Raw genomic sequence first — 21,856 nt, forward strand, 5'->3', positions numbered from 1 at the left:
TGACCTCTAGTAGAAGGCATCCCCTAAACACAGAACCTTCAAAAGTTTGCTTTGCTCTAGCAGCAAGACTGTGAAAGTGAAATTAGGAATGTTGGCTTCTTTTGCTGAGGGAACCCCGGGACCTGGCCGCACTCATGCCGTTTCTCATATGGCCACCAGAGGGCGGTGTTTACCTGCTTATGACAGACAACTGCGCTCTTCAAAATAAACTTCTACCATGAGGTTGCAGGTTCAATCCCTGGCCTCGCTCATTGGGTTAAGGATCCGGGGTTGCCGTGAGCTGTGGTGCAGGTCGCATATGCAGCTCGGGATCCCAAGTTGCTGTGGCTCTGGCTTAGGCCTGCAGCAACAGCTCCAATTCGACCCCTAGCCTGGGAACCTCCATATGATGCGGGTGCCGCCCTAAAAAGACAAAAGACAAACTATATATATATTAACGTCTGAGGTGGCCTTCATTAGAAATTTTTTATAAACACACAAAATTTCTTTACTATATATTCATTTTCTTCCCTTCTTTAAACTCATTTTGAATTTAACCCAATTCCCTTCTAATATAAGGCTGCCACTGCCTGGAAGTTGTTCCTTGTGACACAGAGGCATATTGTGTCCAATCCGCCACCTGCATTCATCTCTGTCCCTTCCTCTCTCCCTCCAACCATCTATAAACATCTCTTTATGGAAAACAGCTTTGACAATCTATGGAACGTAGTAGAGATTTTTTCAATCTTATTGTGCTTTTGTGATATGAATTTTGGATGCCAAGTTGTCTGCTCATTTAGACAGTGACGTCCTAGGAGACAATTATTGCAGGTGGGCTGTGGGTCACAGCAGGAGGGGTAAAGGGTAAGATCTGCTCAACACAGCCAAGGTTAGGGCCACACTGTCTCCACCCCCAAAGCACCGAGTCTGCTCTCCCTCAGGGAACTTGGCTAAAATCCTGTCTATCCTGAAGGAACATCAGGGTCAGAACAATGAACAATAGAGCTCATAACTGTAGGAGAGAGAGAAGGTTATGCATTTTCAATTCTCACCTTTATGTCTTTGTTTCATTTGTGATTTAATTTTTATAAACGGTGTTTGCAAGGGTCCAGCTTCATCCCTCTGCACGTGGATGTCACGTTCTCTCAGCACCTTTCGTGGACAAGCCTGGCTTTCCCCCTGGAACGATCTTGCCACTCTTGTCAACACTCATTGGACCATCCATGTGAGGGCGTGTTTCTGGGCTCTGAATTCACTGCATTGATGTATAATTCTGTTTTTATGCCAGTGTCCATCTTGATTTGTCCTCTGCAGTGAGTTTTGAAATCAAGAAGTGTGTCTCCTCCCACAGTGTTTTTGTCCCTGAGAAGGTTTGGCTCTTTGGGGGTCTGTTTCTTGTAAAGTGAAGGTTAAGAAGGGGTTTTCAGAGTTCTTGCTGTGGCACAATGGGATTGGCTGCATCTTGGGAGCACTGGGACACAGGTTCAATCCCTGCCCCCACAGTGGGTTAAGGATCCAGAGTTGCTGCAGCTGTGATCTGATCTCTTAGATCTGATCCCTGGCCTTGCAACTCCATATTCCTTGCAGCAGCCAAAAACAAAAAAATAGGGTGTTTTCCACGCAGGATGGGGTTTGCATAGGGATTGCATTGGGATTGTAAGTTGCAGTGAGTAGTATTGAGGTCTTAGCAGTGAGAACTCTTCCAACCCATGAAAATGCCATTTGTGTCTTTAATCTTACATCTTTTCTCAGTTTTCATTGTACATGTCTTTACCTCTTTTGCTAAGTTAATTTCTAATTGGTTTATTCTTCCCACTGCAATTGTAAATAAAATCATTTTGTGAATTTCCTTTTCAGATGTATCAGGTTAGTGTACAGAAATGCATATGATTTTCACGGTGACTGTATCTGGTTACTTTGCTGAATTCATTTCTGAGTTCTAACATTATTTATGTGGCATCCTTAGGATTTCTCCATATGAGATCTTGTCATGTATGAACAGAGCTATTTCTACTTCCTCCTTTCATATTAGGATATGTGATTTTTTTTCATTGATTGACTTGTGGACCTTTTCTAACTACTTTGGCTAAAACTACCAAAACTATGTTGGATAGAAATGGTAAAACGCAGCATTCTTCCATGCTTCCTGATCTCAAAGGAAAAATTTCAGTCTTTCACCATGAGTGTAACGTTTGCTATGATTTTTCCATCTATGATGAATTATGTCATGGTACAGTCCTTGAAACCTAGTTTGTTGAGTGTTTTTTATTCTGAAAATGCGTTGAATTTTTTTCAGTTGCTTTTTCTGTATCAATTGTGATGATCATGTTTTTTTTTCCCTTCATTCTGTTAATATGGAGCATTATACTGATGTATTTTCCTAGGTTAAAAGATTCTTATAGCTCTTTTTAAAAAATTTTTTTTCTATTAAAATATAGTTCAGGAGTTCCCATCATGGCGCAGTAGAAATGAATCTGACTAGGAACCATGAGGTTGCGGTTCGATCCCTGGCCTTGCTCAGTGGGTTAAGGATCCGGCGTTGCCGTGAGCTGTGGTGTAGGTCGCAGGCACGGCTCAGATACTGCGTTGCAGTAGCTCTGGCGTAGGCTGGCAGCTGTGATTAGCCCCTAACCTGGGAACCTCCATATGCTGTGGGTGTGGTCCTAAAAAAAAAAAAAAAAGGGCAAAAAGACAAAAAAATAAAAATAAAATATAGTTCATTTACAGTGTTGTGCCGATTTCTGCTGTACAGCCTCTATCCTAGGCTGAAGCATTCTTCCATTCCAGGGGTAAATCCTACTTGTTCGTGTGTGTAATTCTTTTCATATGAATAGATATAAATGATTATTATAGAAGTCACTCATAGGCACTCCCAAATTGAGTGCAGGCTTTCCTGAGCCCTGGCAGGCAGGTGATGGCCAGGACACCACGCTGGACCACAGAGGTTTATGCTTCTAATTAGTCATGATAATTGCTATGACTGAACCTCGATTGTGTTTTACACAGTCAGTGCCTGTCTGACGGAGACCTGCCTTCTCCCATTTCCTGCCTCCTTGCCTCTCACACTCCATTCCTTCCTTCTGGGATCTGCTCACTTCTTCCTTAAATCCATCCTTCCTCACCTTCAGTGAGGGCATGAAAAAGCCAAACTCTCTTAGTCCTCGTTCCACCTGCAAATGTTCTCCCCTTGCTTTTTCTTGAGTGATAGTTTAGAAAGAAAGCCACATGGACCGTTTCTGTGATGTTCCCCTGGGCATCTGAAGATGTTACTCCTTGTTCCTGTCCTGAGTTGTTCCTGCTGACCCGTCTGCTGTCTGGTCTCACTGTCGTCAGCCTGCCCTCCGCTGTGATAAACTCTTTATCTTCAGTATTCTGAAGTCCATTGCTCTAAGGTAAGGTCTGTGTTTGTTTTTATCTTTCCTGCTCAGGACTGGAATCCGACATCCATGATTTCTAATAAGTCTAAAAACTTCGCATCCTGCCCCTTCACCACTCTTTCCGCTTCTCATCCTAAAGTCCCTTGTATATTAGACGCTTCCTCTGCTTCATGTGCCTCACTGCACTTGCCTGATTTTATTTTCCATCCCCCCCTCTCTCTCTGCAACACTAGGTTCATTAATTCTCTCCCCAACCCTGGTTAACCTGCTGTCTGATCATCCAACAGAATTCTGATGTCCATAGCCCTGTTTTTTTAGTTTTAGAAAATGTTTTTATATTGTTTTGTTTTTCTAATTTTTCCTGTCATTTTTTTTCATAGTATCTCATTCAGCAATGGTTCCAATACAATCTTTTAGGTCTTTAATGAATTTGTTGGAACTTCTTTTATAGGTTCAAATTTTTCTATTTCATGAAGGTCTTGGGGCCTCAATTCTCCCATGTGTAGTATCTGCTGACTCTTGTTCATGGTGAGGTCAGGGCATGCTTTGTGATAGTGAATACTTGTTGGCCTTGCAATTTGGGGGGAGTATATACATATATTTGTTGTTGTTGTTACATTAAGGACTTTTTTTTTTTTTTTGGTCTTTTTGCCATTTCTTGGGCCGCTCCTGCGGCATATGGAGGTTCCCAGGCTAGGGGTCGAATCGGAGCTATAGCCTCTGGCCTACACCAGGGCCACAGCAACACAGGATCTGAGCCGCATCTGCAACCTACACCACAGCTCACGGCAACGCCGGATCCTCAACCCACTGAGCAAGGCCAGGGATTGAACCCACAACCTCATGGTTCCTAGTAGGATTCGTTAACCACTGTGCCACAACGGGAACTCCCTAAACAAATTTTTATTAAAGAATAGTTGATTTACAATGTTCCTTCAATTCCTGCTATAAAGCAAAGTGACCCAGTCATACATGTATATGTATACATTCTTTTTTTTTATACTATCTTCCATAATATTCTAACCCAAAAGATTGGACACAATTTCCTTAAATATCATTTTTTTCATGATCCTCTCAACACAAAGACATCTCTCATCACTCCAGTGAAAACAAAACACCCCCCTACTCCCCACCTCCGCCCCTTTCCTCTGTTTACTTACATCTGTAACACCTGTAATCAGACCCCAGCTGCCTGAATCCCATGTTGAGGAAACCACAAAAACCATGGCAGCGGAAGGAGACAAGCGAAACTCGGAGATATGGAAAAGCAAGGTTTATTCAGCACCGGTGTGGGCTCAGAGGAGTCACCTCCAGAGTCTGAGCACCAGGTCTTTGTTCTCAGCAACTTGTATACATTACAATGTCTTGATTTTCCCATGTAAGCATCCCAGACCTCCCCCCATCCCAGAGCAGACAGTGTTCCTCCCTAAGAAACTGAGCAAGCAAGGTTACAGAAGCGGAACTGATAAGCAATGCTGGGCACACGATTAGCAGGGCTGCTGGCTTGGACAGAGGGTATGTAGTTGCTACATTATTACAAGAAGGGTGGTATGAGGCGAGCATAGCTGAAAAGGCTTGCAGCTGCCTTTTTAGCCAAGGTGGGGTTGTTCCTTAGTTAAAACTCTTATTTCACCTGGGCTATCCTATTTGTTTGAGCTGCTATGATAAATACCACACACTGAGTGGCATGTAAACCACAGACATTTATTTCTCACAGTTTTACCTGCTGGGAAATCCAAGACCAAGCTACAGGCACATTCGGTGTCTGGTGAGGGCCCACTTTCTGGCTCCTGGTGCCCATCTTTTCTCTGTGTCCCCACATGTCAGAAGGGGAAAGGGGGCTCTCTGTCCTGTTTTACAAGGATTCTCATCCATTCATGAGCGCTCTGCCTTCTGACCTAATCACCCCAAAGTCCCCACCTCCTAACACCATCTCCTTAGAGTTTAAGATTTCATCATATGAATTTGGGGACATAAACATTCAGTCCCCAGCACAGGCATAGTGATCTCCCCTCATGGGGTCTCTCTCCTTCTCACACAGAGCCCAGAGAACAAAGCTTCTCAATGAGGAGAACATCTCCAGTCTACCTTCTATTAGGGGCACGATCTGCAATAGACCTGGCTGTGTGTGCCATCCCTGGTCCCTGCCTTCTCTCCCATCACAAGGCAGTGAAACTCAGTCATTCACCTGGCTCCGTGGACCAAGAGCAGGACCCCCACTCTGGTAGCTGAAACACTGGATCCCAAACTTGCACCCAGTTTTCCCTTCTGTCTTCACTCCCCAGGCCTATTCCTTCCTCTCTTCTGAGCTTGACCAGGCCATCACACATCTGGATGTTTCTAGCACAAGGGTGTTTGGACAGTCAGGTCCACCTCTTGCCTGGACCAAGAGCTGACACATCTCTAGGATTGTAATCTCTCTTGTGAACATTGAGAAGGGTCAGCCTTGCTAGGCCTGAGCAAACAGTAGTCTTTTGTGATTTTTACTGTATTTTTTAAATTGCTCTCTGTACAAAAACTAAGAAGAATTCTGATTCTCCATTGTTTTCTTTTAAAATGTCTAAAGATGAAATAAAGTTAAGAATTCTAGGAATATGGCAGTGGTGGTGGAAGCATAGATTTTTTTCCTTCAAAATCCCTATATAAACACAAACAGAGCAATAGCATCTTAAAACCAAAACCTATGGGCAATATTCACAAGACAGGATGACAAGTTAGCTCCCTGATACCACAAATTACAAGAGGGTGGACAACAGCCATGAGACCTGCCCACATCACCATAAGGGCAGGGAAAGTAGGAGGAAACAACTGGGTACCTGGCTGTCTGAGGACACTGCACATGCTCCGTATAGCAACAGACTGATCCTGAATTTGCCCCCTTTCCAGGAATCCCCATGCATGTGCTATGCAGGGGCAGGTGAGCACCCACAGCAGAGCCTTAAGCTCAAGCGATGCAGAAGCACGGCCAGGACCTGGAGCTGAGATCGAGAGGACTTCCGCAAACTACACCATGAGTGAGGCAGAGCTCTAAGGTAAGCCGTACAAGTCTTTGAATTCTCACACTGAGCCTCCAGGGCCCCTTTGGGGCTGGAGTCTACAGTGGGCAGCAAACTGTTGGGAGTGCCAGCAAAATTAAGTAGGATAGGACCCTAAAGAGGAAGCTCAGAGAAGCTCCAATGCTGGTCTAGAACCAGGAGAGTCCAGAAAGACACTGGCCTGGGGCACACAATTTCCAGGGACACCAGACAACTCAATAATCAAGATAAATGAGATTTTAATGGAGTAATTCTTCAAAAAGCAAGTTTAATGACAAAAAGTTCTTGATGAGCAAAATATCAAAGTTTGGACTAAAGATGGAATCATTCAATGTCTGGAGTGGAGAGCCGCATTGAAGCCGGAGCTAAAAAGAAAAATCTGTAATACCGGCGCTGTCTTAATCACAGTGTTTCAGTGGAGTTCCAGATGTAGCAGAAGCGGTAAGTAAAAACCTTCGCAATTCTCACCTTCAATTGGATATATCTGTATAATACCACAGTATTTCATCATATATATAATATCTAACTCTTCCTACAGACAAGACCTAGAAAGTGTCAGGTTCATCTGCTGAGCTCTCTCCCTCATTCCTTGCCTACAAACGACAAGGATTTGGAGGTGCAGACTGGGGAAACACGGTAGTGGCACAGGGATAGAGCCATTGGCCTCTGTCACGCAAGGATGGAGGCAGGCGGTCTGGCGGGAGGTCGTCTGGGCCGGGAGGTGCTGCAGCAGCGCCGGGATAGACCCAGTGTTCTTGTCTGGCAGAGATGGAGGCAGGTGGTCTCTCCAGGCAGGAGCAATCAGCTCAGGACAAGAGAGGTTTCGGGCGGAAGGCAATTTCCCCTTGAACCAACACCTTAGTGTAACAGCTCTGACCTGGGCTCTTTTAATGAGCCTTTCAGGTGCATTGCCCTGAGCCCGTTGCCCCAAGCTAAAAATGCTCCTGCTTGTTGCCCCCGAGGTTGCGATCAAGAGTCCAAGAGCCCAGTAGCAGTGTACAGCAAGTTTTATTTACACCTTCAGAGAGATCAGGCCGCCCTGGGTAGAAACTGGTGCTGGCTGCTGCTGGGTCTCTCCTTACAGTCTTACATCACTGACCTGTTTGAGGACTGCTGTTCTCTTGCTCCAGGCCGACTAATTTCCTATCCCACCTGCCCTGCACCTTGCTGCATAAGGGGGCATGTTTGAATCCTCTGATTGGTTTCAGGCGAGGATGCCTTATTTGCATGGGAAAAAAGGTTCTAGGGAGATGCTCTGAAGAGCATTCCTTTGGTATCTGCATGTGTCTTCACCGTTTGATCACAGGCCTCCTGTTTTTGTTAATAGGTGGCCTGTTTTAAATCACCCGGGTCAGAATCCCTATCCTTATCCTACCTAACAAAAGAATGATCAAACCTGAAGCAAGAAGGATTCCTAACACTCTAGTGTTCAATATTTCATATTCCATATTACTTCCCACTAAAAGAAACAAAGGCGGGGGCCTAGGCGGGCGGCCGTGTCTGCGCTTCACGGCCTTGGCGCTCACAGCCACTGGGGGAACATGGCATTGGTGGAGCCCGCGGTCCCAGCACTCCCCAGTGGTGGCTGGGCGGGGGCCGTTGGGCAGGATCCACGTGCTCTTCTACTTCTCTGTCTTAGCACAGCCCTCTGCAGTGCAGCACTGGGCGGGTTAAGAGCTGCTCATCCAGAAGTTCCTCAGCCTGTATGGCGACCAGATGGACATGTACCGCAGATTCCTGGTGCAGCTCCTTGTGAAGGAGTGAGGCCAATACGTGAACCTGCCCAAGGACTTTGCCGCGAGCAAGCACTGCGAGGTGTTCCTCATTCCGCTGCAGATCCAGCTTGCTACCTTGGGAAATCTTACACCTTCAAGCACTGTGTTTTTCTGATGTGATATACAGGAAAGTTCAGAGCAGCCATCAAGTATTTTGGAGATATTATTAGTGACATAGATTGTTGCAAGAGGCTCGGATTTTAGGAATTTTAGTTATTGTAACAGAGCAATATCCGAAAGTCTTGGAAGCACTGTTCAGGAAATCGATTTAATAGGTGTAAAAGTCATACTTCGAAAGACCAAGTTTTCAATGGTATTACCAGAAGTAGAAGCAGCATTAGCAGAGATTCCTGGAGTCAGGAATATTTTGTTATTCAGGGTAGGAACTCGTGTGTGCATCCAGCAAACAGCTGGATGGCCAAGGTATCAAGGTTCATACTGTTGTTGACACCATGTTGTCAAGAAGCATGATGGGCAGGATGTTTGCTCTTGAGCGTCTTGCTTGAACTGGGATCATAGTGACGACAAGTGAGGCCCTCCTGCTGCAGCTGGTGGCTGATAAAGACCATCCAAAATTCAAGGAAATTTAGAATCTAATTAAGGCAAGTTCTCCAGAGTCCGATCTGCTTTCCAAAGTATCGGATATTAGAAGGACTGGGATGCCACTCGCCATCAGGTGGCAGGACTGTAAGCCCAGAAAAGCTCTTGTCTCTACTAGAATTAAAATATTAAGGCCAAAACTGGCTCCTTTTGCACCTCTTAGTACAAACTTAACCAATTAGACCATTTGGGTACCAGCATTTAGTTACAAATGTCAAAGACTTGAGATGCATATTAACATAAAGACCTTTTTCTTTATGTTAATATGCTTTTATTTATTAAAAATTATAATGGAGGAGTTCCTGTCATGGCGCAGTGGTTAAGGAGTCCGACTAGGAACCATGAGGTTGCGGGTTCAGTCCCTGCCCTTGCTCAGTGGGTTAAGGATCCGGCGTTGCCATGAGCTGTGGTGTAGGTTGCAGACGCGGCTCAGATCCCGCGTTGCTGTGGCTCTGGCATAGGCCGGCGGCTATGGCTCTGATTAGACCCCTAGCCTGGGAACCTCCATATGCTGCTGGAGTGGCCCAAGAAATGGCAAAAAGACCAAAAAAAAAATTATAATGGAGGTGCCTGTTTTGTCTGTACTGTATATAAAGATCATACTTTTAAAAGTGCACGTTTTGTGAAGTTTTCTTAACTTGTGCACAGTAAAGACAAATACCAGTGATGGTATGAGTTTCATGTTATTGTAAGGTGCATGTTATAATGTTAATGTGCATTCAGTGCTTTTACTTTACAGGTTGGTCGAAATAGGATTATTATATGAGAACTTAGAAGCAGGACTCTGGAGCATGTTACCCCTTTCCCTCTTAGTGCGATAAACTTTTTATTACGTTCCATTGGTTTAACCAGATGAAGTTAATGTTGAATAATTATATATCTTAATTATTCTAACTTTCTTATTCTGCTCACCAATCACTTATTTTCTGTTAATAGTCTCTTTTTTAACTGAATATTTTACCTAGAAAAACTCATTGGGTCATTGCTTGTTTTAATTTTGTAAACAGATGGTATGACTTGCAGTGCCATATAATTTGTGGAAGATGGTTTTAAGATCTTTAAAGCATTACTTTAACCGAATAGCTTTATAACCATCTTGCAGAAGATTTAGTAAAAAGATAAAGGCTAGATAAAATGTAGTTTTAAAACATCCATATTCTTGTTTGATTTTTTTCCACCTACCCTCCAATTTTTGTTAATGAAAAAGGCCTCAGTAATGATTTGGTAGTATTAATTTTGTAGTCATTCCTACCCTTCAATAAATTTTATTTTCATTTAAAAAAATAAAATTAAAAGAAACTAAGGAGAGTTTCCACCGCGGCACAGTGGGTTAATGATCCCCTGTTGTCTGGCAGCTTGGGTTCAATCATCAGACCAGCAAATGGGTTAAGGATCCCATGCTGCCACAACTCTAGCGTAGATTGCAGCAGTGGTTTAGATTGCCACAAACGTGGCTCAAAAAGACAAAAAGAAAAAGATAGAGACTAAGACTTCTTGAACAAATAACTGATTCTAGTCCTGGGCAGGAAATACACAAGATGATCTCTTTTTTAATAAATTTTATTATAGTTGATTTACAATGTTCTGTCAATTTCTGCCATATAGCAAAGTGACCCAATCATATATATATATATATATATATATATATATATATATATATATATATATATATATACACATTCTTTTTTCACATTATTCTCTATCATGCTCCATCACAAGTGGTTAAATATAGTTCCCTGTGCTGTATAGCAGGATCTCATTGCTTATCCACTCCAAATGAAATAGTTTACATTCAACCCCAAACTCCAGGTCCATGAGTTTGTTTCTTTTCTGTAGATAGGTTCATTTTATGCTGTATATAAGATTCCAGATATAAGTGATAGCATATGTATTTGCTTTCTCTTTCTGACTTACTTCACTTAGTATGAGGGTTTCTAGTTCCATCCCTGTTGCTGTAAATGGCATTATTTTGTTCTTTTTTATAGCTGAGTAGTATTCCATTGTGTATAGGTACCACATCTTCTTCATCCATTCATCTGTTGATGGACATTTAGGTTGTTTCCATGTCTTGGCTATTGTGGATAGTGCTGCAATGAACATAAGAGTGCATGTGTCTTTTTGAGTGAAAGTTTTATATGGGAGTTCCCATTGTGGCACAGCAGAAATGAACCTGGCTAGTATCCATGTGGAGGTTGGTTTGATCTTTGGCCTCACTCTTTGGGTTAAGGATCCGACATTGCTCTGAGCTGTGGTGTAGGTCACAGACGCAGCTCAGATCTGACATGGCTATGGCGTAGACTGGCAGCTGTAGCTCTGATTCAACCCCTAGCCTGGGAACTTTCATGTGCCACAGGTACAGCCCTAAAAAGCAAAAAAAAAAAAAAAAAAGAGAGAGAGATAGAGAAAGAGAGAGAGGGAGAGAGTTTTGTCTGGATGTATGCCCAGGAGTAGGCTTGCTGGGTCATATGGTAGTTCTCTATTTAGTTTTCTGAGGTACCTCCATACTGTCCTCCATAGTGGTTGTACCATTTACACTCCCACCAACAGAGTAGGAGGGTTCCCTTTTCTCCACACCCTCTCCAGCATTTATTATTTATAGACTTACTAATCATGGCCATTCTGACAAGTGTGAGGTGCTAACTCATTGTGGTTTTGATTTGCTTTACTCTGATAATTAGTGATGTTCAGCATTTTTTTTTCACGTTTTTATTTGCCCTCTGTATGTCTTCTTTGGAGAAATGTCTATTCCAGGTCTTCTTCCCATTTTTCAATTGGGTTGTTGGCTTTTTTGCTCTTGAGTTATTTGTATATTTTGGAGATGAAGCCCTTCTCAGTTGCATCTTTTGAAACTATTTTCTCCTGTTCTGAAGGTTGTCTTTTTTTGTTTTTGTTTTTGTTTTGTTTTTTATGGTTTCCTTTGCTGTGCAAAAGCTTGTCAGTTTGATTAGGTTCCATTGGTTTATATTTGCTCTTATTTCTATTGCTTTGGGAAACAGACTTAAGAAAACATTTGTAAGGTTGATGTCAGAGAATGTTTTGCCAATGCTCTCTTCTAGGAGTTTGATGGTGTCTTGTCTTATGTTTAAGTCTTTAAGCCATCTTGAGTTTATTTTTGTGCACGGCATGAGGGTGTGTTCTAGTTTCATGGATTTGCATGCAGCTGTCCAGTTTTCCCAGCACCTCTTACTGAAGAGACTGTCTTTTTCCTATTTTATATTCTTGCCTCTTTTGTCAAAGATTAATTGACCATAGGTGTCTGGGTTTATCTCTGGGTTCTCTATTCTGTTCCATTGGTCTGTGTGTCTGTTTTGGTACCAGTATCACACTGTGTTGACGACTGTAGCTTTGTAATATTGTCTGAAGTCTGGAAGAGTTATGCCACCTGCTTGGTTTTTGTTTCTCAGGATTGCTTTGGCAATTCTGGGTCTTTTATGGTTCCATCTACATTTTTGGATCGTTTATTCTAGTTCTGTGAAAAATGTCCTGGGTAGTTTGGTAGGGATTGCACTGAATCTGTAGATCGCTTTGGGTAGTATGGCCATTTTAATGATATTAATTCTTCCAATCCAGGAGCATGGGATATCTCTCCATTTCTTTGAGTCCTCTTTAATTTCCTTGATTAATGTTTTACAGTTCTCAGCATATGTCTTTCACCTCCTTGGTCAGGTTTATTCCTGGATATTTAATTTTGGGGGGTGTGATTTTAAAAGGTATTGTATTTTTATATTCTTTTCTAATATTTCATTGTTTGTATATAGAAATGCAACTGATTTCTGAATGTTAATCTTATATCCTGCTACTTTGCTGAATTTGTTGATCAGTTTGAGTAGTTTTTGTATGGAATCCTTAGGGTTTTCTATTTATAGTATCATGTCATCTGCATACAGTGACAATTTTACCTCTTCTCTTCTCATTTAGATACTTTTTTTCTTTTGGTTGTATGATTGCTGTGTTAAATAAAAAATACTGTGTTAAATAAAAAATGTAAGAGTGGTCATCCTTGCCTTGGTCCAGATTTTAGCTGGAAGGCTTTCACCTTTTCTGTGTTGAGTATTCTATTGGCTGTGGGTTTGTCATAATGTGTTTTATTATGTTAAGATATGTTCCCTCTATGCCCACTTTGGTAAGAGTTTTTTTTTTTTTTAATCATGAATGGATGTTGGACTTTGTCAAATGCTTTTTCTGCATCTATTGAGATGATCATGTGGTTTTTGACTTTTCTTTTGTTGATGTGGTGCATGACCTTTTTTATATGTTGTTGGATGTGGTTGGCTAAAATTTTGTTGAGAATTTTTGCCCCAAGATGATCTTAAAACAACTTGCCAAACCAGATCTCAAAGAAGCATTCAGACTAACATTCAGGATCAAGTCCAAAGGACTTCAGATTTAACCTGAAGAGGTTCCAACTGGTGGAAAATTGGACTATTTGAGCATCAACAAATACAATAAGTTCAGTCAATGAAAGCCACCAAATATGTTTTAATCCTTTATCAGGTTTTTTTAAATCAATTCCTCATCCTTGTAGGATGACAAGGTAGCATTTAATTCTCTGGATAATGAAGAGAGAAACAAAAAGAAAGAAACATCTAACATGCCTTTCCTCTGTGAACTGTCCCACTGGGTGATGAAAGAATAGATTAAGACACATCCCTTAATCCAGCTGATAAGTGAAAAAGAAGTGATATAATTAAATATCATGATTTTCACCCTCAAATGGATCATTGAACAGAAGGATTGAACTTCATCTCTAGTAACCTCTCGAAAAAAGGTGAACAACCTGACATGTGTGTCCCATGATGAAATAAAACATCACTACGCAGAGTCTCATCAAAAACCTGATCCTGAGCCTGATCAGGCCTCTGAATACAGTTGAACAACTGCAGGAAACGTGGAAAATAGAGGGATGTGTTGAACTGTGTTGTGGGAACACAGTCTACAGAATCCACACTGGAGAGTTTCCCAAGGGGAAGGGCTCAGGTTCTTCCATGGATACAGTGTCAGAAGGAGAGGGATGGAGAAGGAAATTATAGACTAAAAGAGTTGAGAAAACATCAAGAAATGAGCAAGCCTCATCTATAGGGTCTAGAGAGGCACACGAAGGTGATAAACACTACAAAGAAACTTAAGGAGAATAATGACTGTAAATATCAGGACAGTGAGTACTTTGGGAAGGAGGAAGGTGGTTGAGATTTGGAAGGGGCACAGGGAGGGTCTTCTGGGATGGATGGAACAGTATAAATTCTTACCCTAAATGGTCATTGCAAGAGTGCTCTTTTTACTGAGATATAGTTGATTTATGATATTATGCTACTTTTAAAACTACAACATAGTGATTCAAAATTTTATAGACTATACCCTATTTACAGTTATGTAAAATATTGCCTATGGGAGTTCCCGTGGTGGCTCAGTGGTTAGCGAATCTGACTAGGAACCATGAGGTTGCAGGTTTGATCTCTGGCCTTGCTCAGCGAGTTAGGAATCCGGCGTTGCCGTGAGCTGTGCTGTAGGTTGCAGACGTGGCTCAGATCCTGCATTGCTGTGGCTCTGGTGTAGGCCAGTGGCTACAGCTCTGATTTGACCCCTAGCCTGGGAACCTCCATATGCCGCGGGAGTGGCCCAAGACATGGCAAAAAGACCAAAAAAAAAAAATATATATATATATACCCACACACACACATATATGTAGCATATATTCCCTTTGTTGTACAGTGTATCATTGTAGCTTGCCTTTTTATTTTTATTTTTATTTATTTATTATTTGGTCCTTTTGCCTTTTTCTAGGGCCACTCCCGTGGCACATGGAGGTTCCCAGGCTAAGGGCCTAATCAGAGCTGGAGCAGTTGGCCTATGCCAGAGCCACAACAAGGCCATATCCGAGCTGTGTCTGCAACCTACACCACAGCTCACAGCAACACTGGATCCTTAACCCACTGAGCAAGGCCAGGGATCAAACCCGCAACCTTATGGTTCCTAGTTGGATTCGTTAACCACTGAGCCACAACGGGAACTCCACTTTTTTATTTTTAAATCTCAACATATTGATGCTGAGTGAACGCAGCCAGATACAGAAAGTTGTCCTTCATACATAATTGCAATGTTCTGTCTAGTGGAAGAAAGAAGATTAGTGGCTGCCTGGGAATGGGAGGGAGGGAGGTGTGGCTTATCGAGGGGCATGAGGAAGCTTTGAGGGGCATTGGCATTTTTTTATCTTAATTAGGCTGATGCTATCCTGGGTATATACATACATCCTAACTCATTGAACTGTCCACTTTAAATATGTTGTTCTTGTACCTCATTTGCATATCCATGAAGCTGTGAATAAAGCAGCACAGAGTGAATGATTGGAAGCAGTGTGTCCCAGTCTTTGCTGATGCTAAAAAGCCTCTGGTGCTGTGAAAAGTCCACACTCCTGTTCTTGCTCTGAGTTTCCATGAGCACCAGGTGAACTGTGTTTCCAACAAGGGTCCCAGGAATTCTCCTGCTCAGGGAAGTTGGGAAACTCTGGTGTGAAGTAGGTGGGAGCTGACGAGCAGCCTTTCCTCATTGTGACCAAACCATCCACAAGTGAACCCAAATGAAACCTTCACCATCCACAGCCATATACGAATATATGATCTCGTGGGGTTTCACGCAAGTGCCTGAACCTTGAGTACCATAGAACAAGGGGGTGTCATCAGTGTCTCCTTGAAGGAGCTTCCGCAGCCCCCAACATCTTAGATCATTGGATTGATGGGGAGAAAGCCCAGCTGATGAGGGAAATGGCCTCCATTGAATCTCTTTAACTGCAATTATCCAATCAAGATCCTTCCTCCTATAAAAGAAACACAAACAGCTGTGTTGTTGAAGGATGTTTGCTGTTGAAGGATGTTTGCTCTTGAAGGATGTTTGCTCTTGAAGGATGTTTGCTGTTTTTTGTTGTGAAAGAAGTGCACTGAATGCCAGGTAAAGCATGATGCCATTTTTAAATATTTTTATAAAGTAGGACCATTGGAAGTCGTTAAAAATGCTTCTTTTATTATGACTAGGTCAGGTTAGGGATGGTTTTGAGATTCACTGAGCATTGCAATTCCTCTAATAGGAGTTTTCTGTTATGCCTTTTGTCAATTTTCTGTTTTTATCTTCATTCCTGACATTCTTTGTATATAATTGACTTTAACTCTTTGTCTTATCTATGTTGAAAAAATATTCTTTCATCTGTCACTTACTCTAACTTTGTTTCTGGTATCTTTGTGGCAGGAAAGATACCAGAAAAAAAGGGTAAATTACTTTCCTTTAAAGCTGTGCTTTATTTTTCAGTAAAAACTTGAATTTTATTTTATTTTATTTTATTTTTTTAAGAGCCGCACTCGTGGCATATGGAGGTTCCCAGGCTAGGAGTGGAATCGGAGCTGTAGCTGCTGGCCTGTGCCAGAGCCACAGCAACACAGGACCTGAGCCACATCTGTGACCTACACCACAGCTCACAGCAATGCCGGATCCTTAACCCACTGAACAAAGCCAGGGATCAAACCTGCATCCTCATGGATGCTAGTCAGATTCATTTCCACTAAGCCACGATGGGAACTTTCTGGCCATTTTTTAAGGTTTTTCTGTTTGTTTGTTTTGGCCACAGCTTCAGCAACACAGGATCCTTAACCCAATGTGCTGGACCAAGGATCAAACCCACACCACCCAGAAACAACACTAGATAACTAACTCTCTGTGCCACAGCAGGAACTCCCATGTTTTAATCATTATTTGATTTCTTGAGCTGTATGAGCTGTTTGTATATTTTGGATATATTAGCCCCTTATCAGTCTTATCATTTGTAAATATTTTCTATAATTCAGTAGGTTTTTTTGTTTTATAGATGGTTTCCTTTGCTTCACAAAAGCTTTCAAGTTTAATTTGCTCCCACTTGTTTATTTTTGGTTTTGTTTCCTTTGCCTTAGGAGACTCCCCCAAAAATATTGTTACAGTTTATGTCAGAGTGTTCTGCCTGTTTTCTTCTAGGAGTTTTGTGGTTTCTGGTCTTTCATTTAGGTCTTTAATTCATTTTGAGTTTATTTTTTATTAGGGTGTGAGAAAATGTTCTATTTTCATAATTTTACGTGTATCTGTCCAGTTTTCCCAACACTACTTATTGAAGAGACTCTTTTCCCTATTGTATATTCTTGCTTTTTTTATAGATTAATCAACCATAAATGTGTGGGTTTATTTCTGATTTCTCTATTTTGTTACATTGACACATGTGTCTGTTTTTACATCATTACTTTCTTTTTTAAAATTATAGTTGGTTTACAATGTTGTGCCAGTTGCTGCTGTAACCATACTGTTTTGATCACTGTAGTTTTGTAGTATAGTCTAAAGTGAGAGACCATGATTTGCTCTTTTTTCTCAAGATTTATTTGGCTATTCGAGATCTTTGTTTCCATACAAGTTTTGCAATTATTCTAGTTCTATGAAAAATGCCATTGGTATTTTGATAAGAATTGCATTTAAGGAGTTCCTTTTATGGCTCAGTGGTAATGAGCCTGACTAGTATCCATGAGGATTTGGGTTCAATCCCAGGCCCCACTCAGTGGGTTAAGGATCTGGCATTGCTGTGAGCTGTGGTGTAGGTCACAGATGCACCTCCAATTCAACCCCTAGCCTGGGAACTTCCATATGCCACAGGTGTGGCCCTAAAAAGAAAAATTGCATTTAATATGTAGATTGCCTTGGGTAGTATGGTCATTTTAACAATATTAATTCTTCCAATTCATGAACACAGTATATCTTTGTATCTGATTCTGTGATCTTCATTTTCTTTCATCTATGTCTTATAGTTCTCCAAATAGATTTTGCTTTATTCCTAGGTATTTATTCTTTTTGATGTGATGATAAATGCAATTGTTTTCTTAATTTCTCTGATAGTTTATTCTTAGTGTATTGAAGTGCAATGTATTTCTGTACGTTAATTTTGTATCCTGCAGTTTTACTGAATTCATTGATGAGCTCTAGTAGTATTCTGGAGGCATCTTTAGGATTTTCTATGTATAGCATTAGGTCATTTGCGAAAAATGACAGGTTTACCTCTTCCTTTCAATTTTCTATCCCTTTTATTTCTTCTTGTTGTATGACTGATGTGGCTACGACTTCCAATACTATGTTGACTGAAAGTGGTGTTAGTGGGCATTCTTGTATTGTTTTTGACCTTAGAGGAAATGCTTTCAGCTCTTCACTGTTTCAAATGACGTTTGCTGTAGCTTATCATAGAAGGCTTTTATTATGTTATGTGACCTCTACACACACTTTGTGGAGAGTTTTTATTATAAGCAGATGTTAATTTTGTCAAAAGCTTTTCCTGTGTCTGCTGAGATGAACATATGATTTTATTTCTTCAATTTGTTAACGTGGTGTATCACATTGATTTGCAGGTATTGAACCATACAGGTTATTCTTTTTGTAATAATTCACTAAGCTTTACATTTGTTTTGTGTCATTTTCTATGTATTAGAGATTTGATACAGACTACTTCTAACTCCAACACCCAGCCCACAGAGGCAGAGTCAGCCAGGTCCAAGGGAAGGCTCTAGGGACCTCTAGTCAAGGCTGGGTTGGGGAAAGGGTTCTGGGCTACTGTTCTGGAGACTCACGGCAAGGGGAGCTGCAGTGAGATCAAGGAAAGGAACTCTAGAAAGCCTAGAGGCCTCTCCAGTCCAACATAGAACCAGAGGAGGGCTTGGGCGACCCCAGCTCTGCAGCTGGTTGGCACAAGCTCGGGGTCCAAAGGCCAGGCCTGAGCACATGGCCCCAAGCACCCAGAGAACCAACCCGGCATGTAGGAGGGTGGAGGCCTGCAACCTACTGAGCCCCAGGCAGCAATCCTGATCAGGGAGGAGATGGCCCACCCCCCTGCGCAGTGGCCAGGCTCTGCTTGACCCAGTGGCTCCTTTGGTTGGGCTGACTCCATTTCTCTCCAGGCCTTCTGGTGCGGTCGCCAACCTTGCCTACTTCCCTCGCGCTCCACTTGGGTGGGCTCCCAACCTGGCTTGGGCTCCGGAGCTGTTGACGCTGGTTTGAGGTCAGCCTCGCCGCCCCGAGGCTCCAAGACACCCACACCTTCCAGGCCTGGAGGAAGGGTCACTCGGCCCAGGGAGGATGGAAGCCAGGGTGCCCTGCCACATCCCAGCATCACAGTCCCCAGGGCGGGCCAAGCTGGCGGTGTGGAGGCAGAGGAGGTCAGAATTGGAGCTGATAGGTTCCCCTAGGGACCTCGGGGAGTGGGAGAAGCGGATCAGCCCACCTTCCCTTCTCTGAACACTGGGAGCAAGAGTTCAAGAGCTGGAATGGTGGCCCACGGTGCCACTGCCTCCTAAGGCCGCTCAGCAGTCCCCCAAGGTAAGGGGCAGGGCGGAGAGACATCAGGAAGGCGGTGCTCATGCCGGGCCGTGTCCCTCCACCCACCTACTTACCCAAGCGGTGATATACATGAATCCTGGCCCTGCGGCATGGGCCCCAGCGTACTGGCAAGAGCCCAAAAGTCAGATAAGGACGGGACAGGCGCCCGGCCTAAGGCAGTCCTCAGCACCTGCCAGCACCAGCCTCCTCTCCAGGTAGCTCGTGGGTGTCGAACCCCTCCTGGGGCCTTAGTTCCACCGCTGGGTAACTGGCTCACTCAGGTCAGCAATGCGGTTTCCTCTGAGATCTAGCCAGTGTAGAGATATACGCAGGGACTGGAGCCCTGGACTAGGAGTCCATAAGGGCAGTTTCCTCACCCTCCTTACTGTTCCTTGACACTTGGAGCTGTTCTTGGAGGCAGAAGGGTGAGTGACCCCAGCTTTACAGCCCTCAGAAGAGATTCCAGCACCAGGTGTACACCGTAGGGAGGGAGGACACACCAGTGGCCCTGAGTAGGGAAGTGCCCTAAAAAATTAGCAAGTTGAACCCAGCGCCTGTGGCTCTCCCCAACCCAGCCCAGAAGTCCTTCAGAGCCGCATCCTTTCCCTCTTTCTAACATTTGGACCTCAGTCCCCAACTCTCTTCTGTGTCCTTCCTCCATGTGCTCTGCTCCATGAACCACCGCTTCTGCCCCCTCTGGCACCTTCCCTGGTTCTTCCTCTGCCACTAGATCCTTTGATCCCCCTCGGACTGAGTGTGGTGCCCTAAGAGCTGGGGAGAGAGGCGGGAAGGAGATTTGTCCCCTTTTTCCTATGCCCCCCAGTCAGTGGGGGAGAAAGCAGAGACTGACACTTGTCCTTATATCCGCTGGTGATGAGTGCATTGGGAACAAGTTACTTGGAATCAGGAATGGTGAGACAGGTGTCTTAGGTGGAGAAGCCCTGCCAGATGATGATAGAAACAGAAATTTTACATGGTTTATCCTTTTCTACCTTGTGAATGTTGGACCGTGTACATGTCTCTTGTTCCAAATATCTCTTCAAAGCAAAAACAAAATAAACAAAACTAAATAAAATGCTGGGGTTCATCAGCACATAAAATATAAGTTATGTTTAGAAAGTAGCAAATTTATATCAAAGCCGGAAGATATCCTAAATGTTTATCAAGATTATTCTGGAGTTCCCATCGTGGCGCAGTGGTTAACGAATCCGACTAGGAACCATGAGGTTGCGGGTTCGGTCCCTGCCCTTGCTCAGTGGGTTAACGATCCAGCGTTGCCATGAGCTGTGGTGTAGGTTGCAGACGCGGCTCGGATCCCGCATTGCTGTGGCTCTGGCGTAGGCTGGTGGCTACAGCTCCGATTCAACCCCTAGCCTGGGAACCTCTATATGCCGCAGGAGCGGCCCAAGAAATAGCAACAACAACAACAACAATAACAACAACAAAAAAAGGCAAAAAAAAAAAGATTATTCTGAAGGGAACCAGATTAAAAAGAAAGGTGATTGGAGTTCTCATTGTGGCTCAGCAGAAACGAGTCTGACTAGTATCCATGAGGATGGGGGTTCCATCCCTGGCCTCATCCAGTGGGTCGTGAATCCGGTGGTGCCATTACTATGGTGTAGGTCACAGATGCAGCTCCAATTCTACCTCTAGCCTGGGAACTTCCATATGCCATGGGTGCGGCCCTAAAAAGCAATAACAACAACAACAACAAAAGAGGTGATCAATGGGTCTCCAGTTTTATCACTGTGAGGATTTTTTAGTTAACAAAAAGAATGTATTGTATGCATAGTTTGTGAAACTGAACATTTATATCCAGTAGGGACACCTAAAGGAGAAAAAAAAGCATAAGGCATATATCCTGAAGAGGAATGCCTGAGAACTGGGCATCTGTCACACCTACAGTCCCTTCTAATGGACAGCATGTAGACAGAATCTTCCTGAGGCAGGGAGCCCAGGTGCCCTCAGGGGTCTTCTGAAGTGAACAGAGGGGGCAGTAGATGGAACAGGAGAGCCACAGGAGGGAAGTGACCAAGGGCAGGTGAGAAATGGAAACGACAGAACAGCTGGCAGGGGTCTGATGCACACATGCTCCTGAGGGCTAGTCTCCACTGCTGAGATGTGTCCTCAGTTCCCAGTGTGTCCCTCTCTAAGGGACCTGAGAGGGTCCTTGTTCTGTGCAGCCTGAGGGAAGACCTAAGGAGCGTGGCTGGGCAGATAGAATGAAGCACAGGAGCAAGGGCTCCTGGAACCAAATTGTGAGCATACCAGGACCCAAAGCAAGCACAGTTCTCATCATCTTGGGTCACTTGCAGCTGAGAGGAGGGTTCAATTTGAGAGGCAATGAAATCAAATCATGTGGGTCCTCAAATGCCTTGGGGAGATACTTAGACTCCAAAGGGGGATAGGCAGCCATGACCAGTTGGTAGGTAGGTCAGGCAGGGGCAGTTTCAGAGGTGGGATACGGAACTGAGGCATCTGGAAGCTGGAGAAGATGGTTTGCTTAAGGGTGAACCTAGTGAGTTCCCTGGTGGCCTAGTGGTTAAGGATCCAGTGTCGTCAGTGCTGTGGCTTAGGTTCTATCCCTGGCTCAGGGAATTTCCAATGTCTCGGGCACAGCCAAAAAAGGAGAGAGAGAGAGCCCAGAGACTGGTTTGGTACCAGCCCAAGAGCCTTAGTGGAACATGAGAAGGACTTGAATGAGGTGGTGGAGAAGATGGAAAAGCAG

At 43.4% G+C, this 21,856-nt stretch overlaps 1 pseudogene; it reads left to right on the forward strand.

The window, feature by feature from the left end:
- The first annotated feature begins 7,932 nt into the window (after nucleotides 1-7,932).
- LOC125116974 (isochorismatase domain-containing protein 1-like) lies at nucleotides 7,933-18,998 on the forward strand (annotated as a pseudogene).
- The last annotated feature ends 2,858 nt before the right edge of the window (nucleotides 18,999-21,856 follow it).

The sequence above is a fragment of the Phacochoerus africanus genome, chromosome 15 (genome assembly GCF_016906955.1).
Source record: "Phacochoerus africanus isolate WHEZ1 chromosome 15, ROS_Pafr_v1, whole genome shotgun sequence".
Lineage (NCBI taxonomy): Eukaryota > Metazoa > Chordata > Mammalia > Artiodactyla > Suidae > Phacochoerus > Phacochoerus africanus.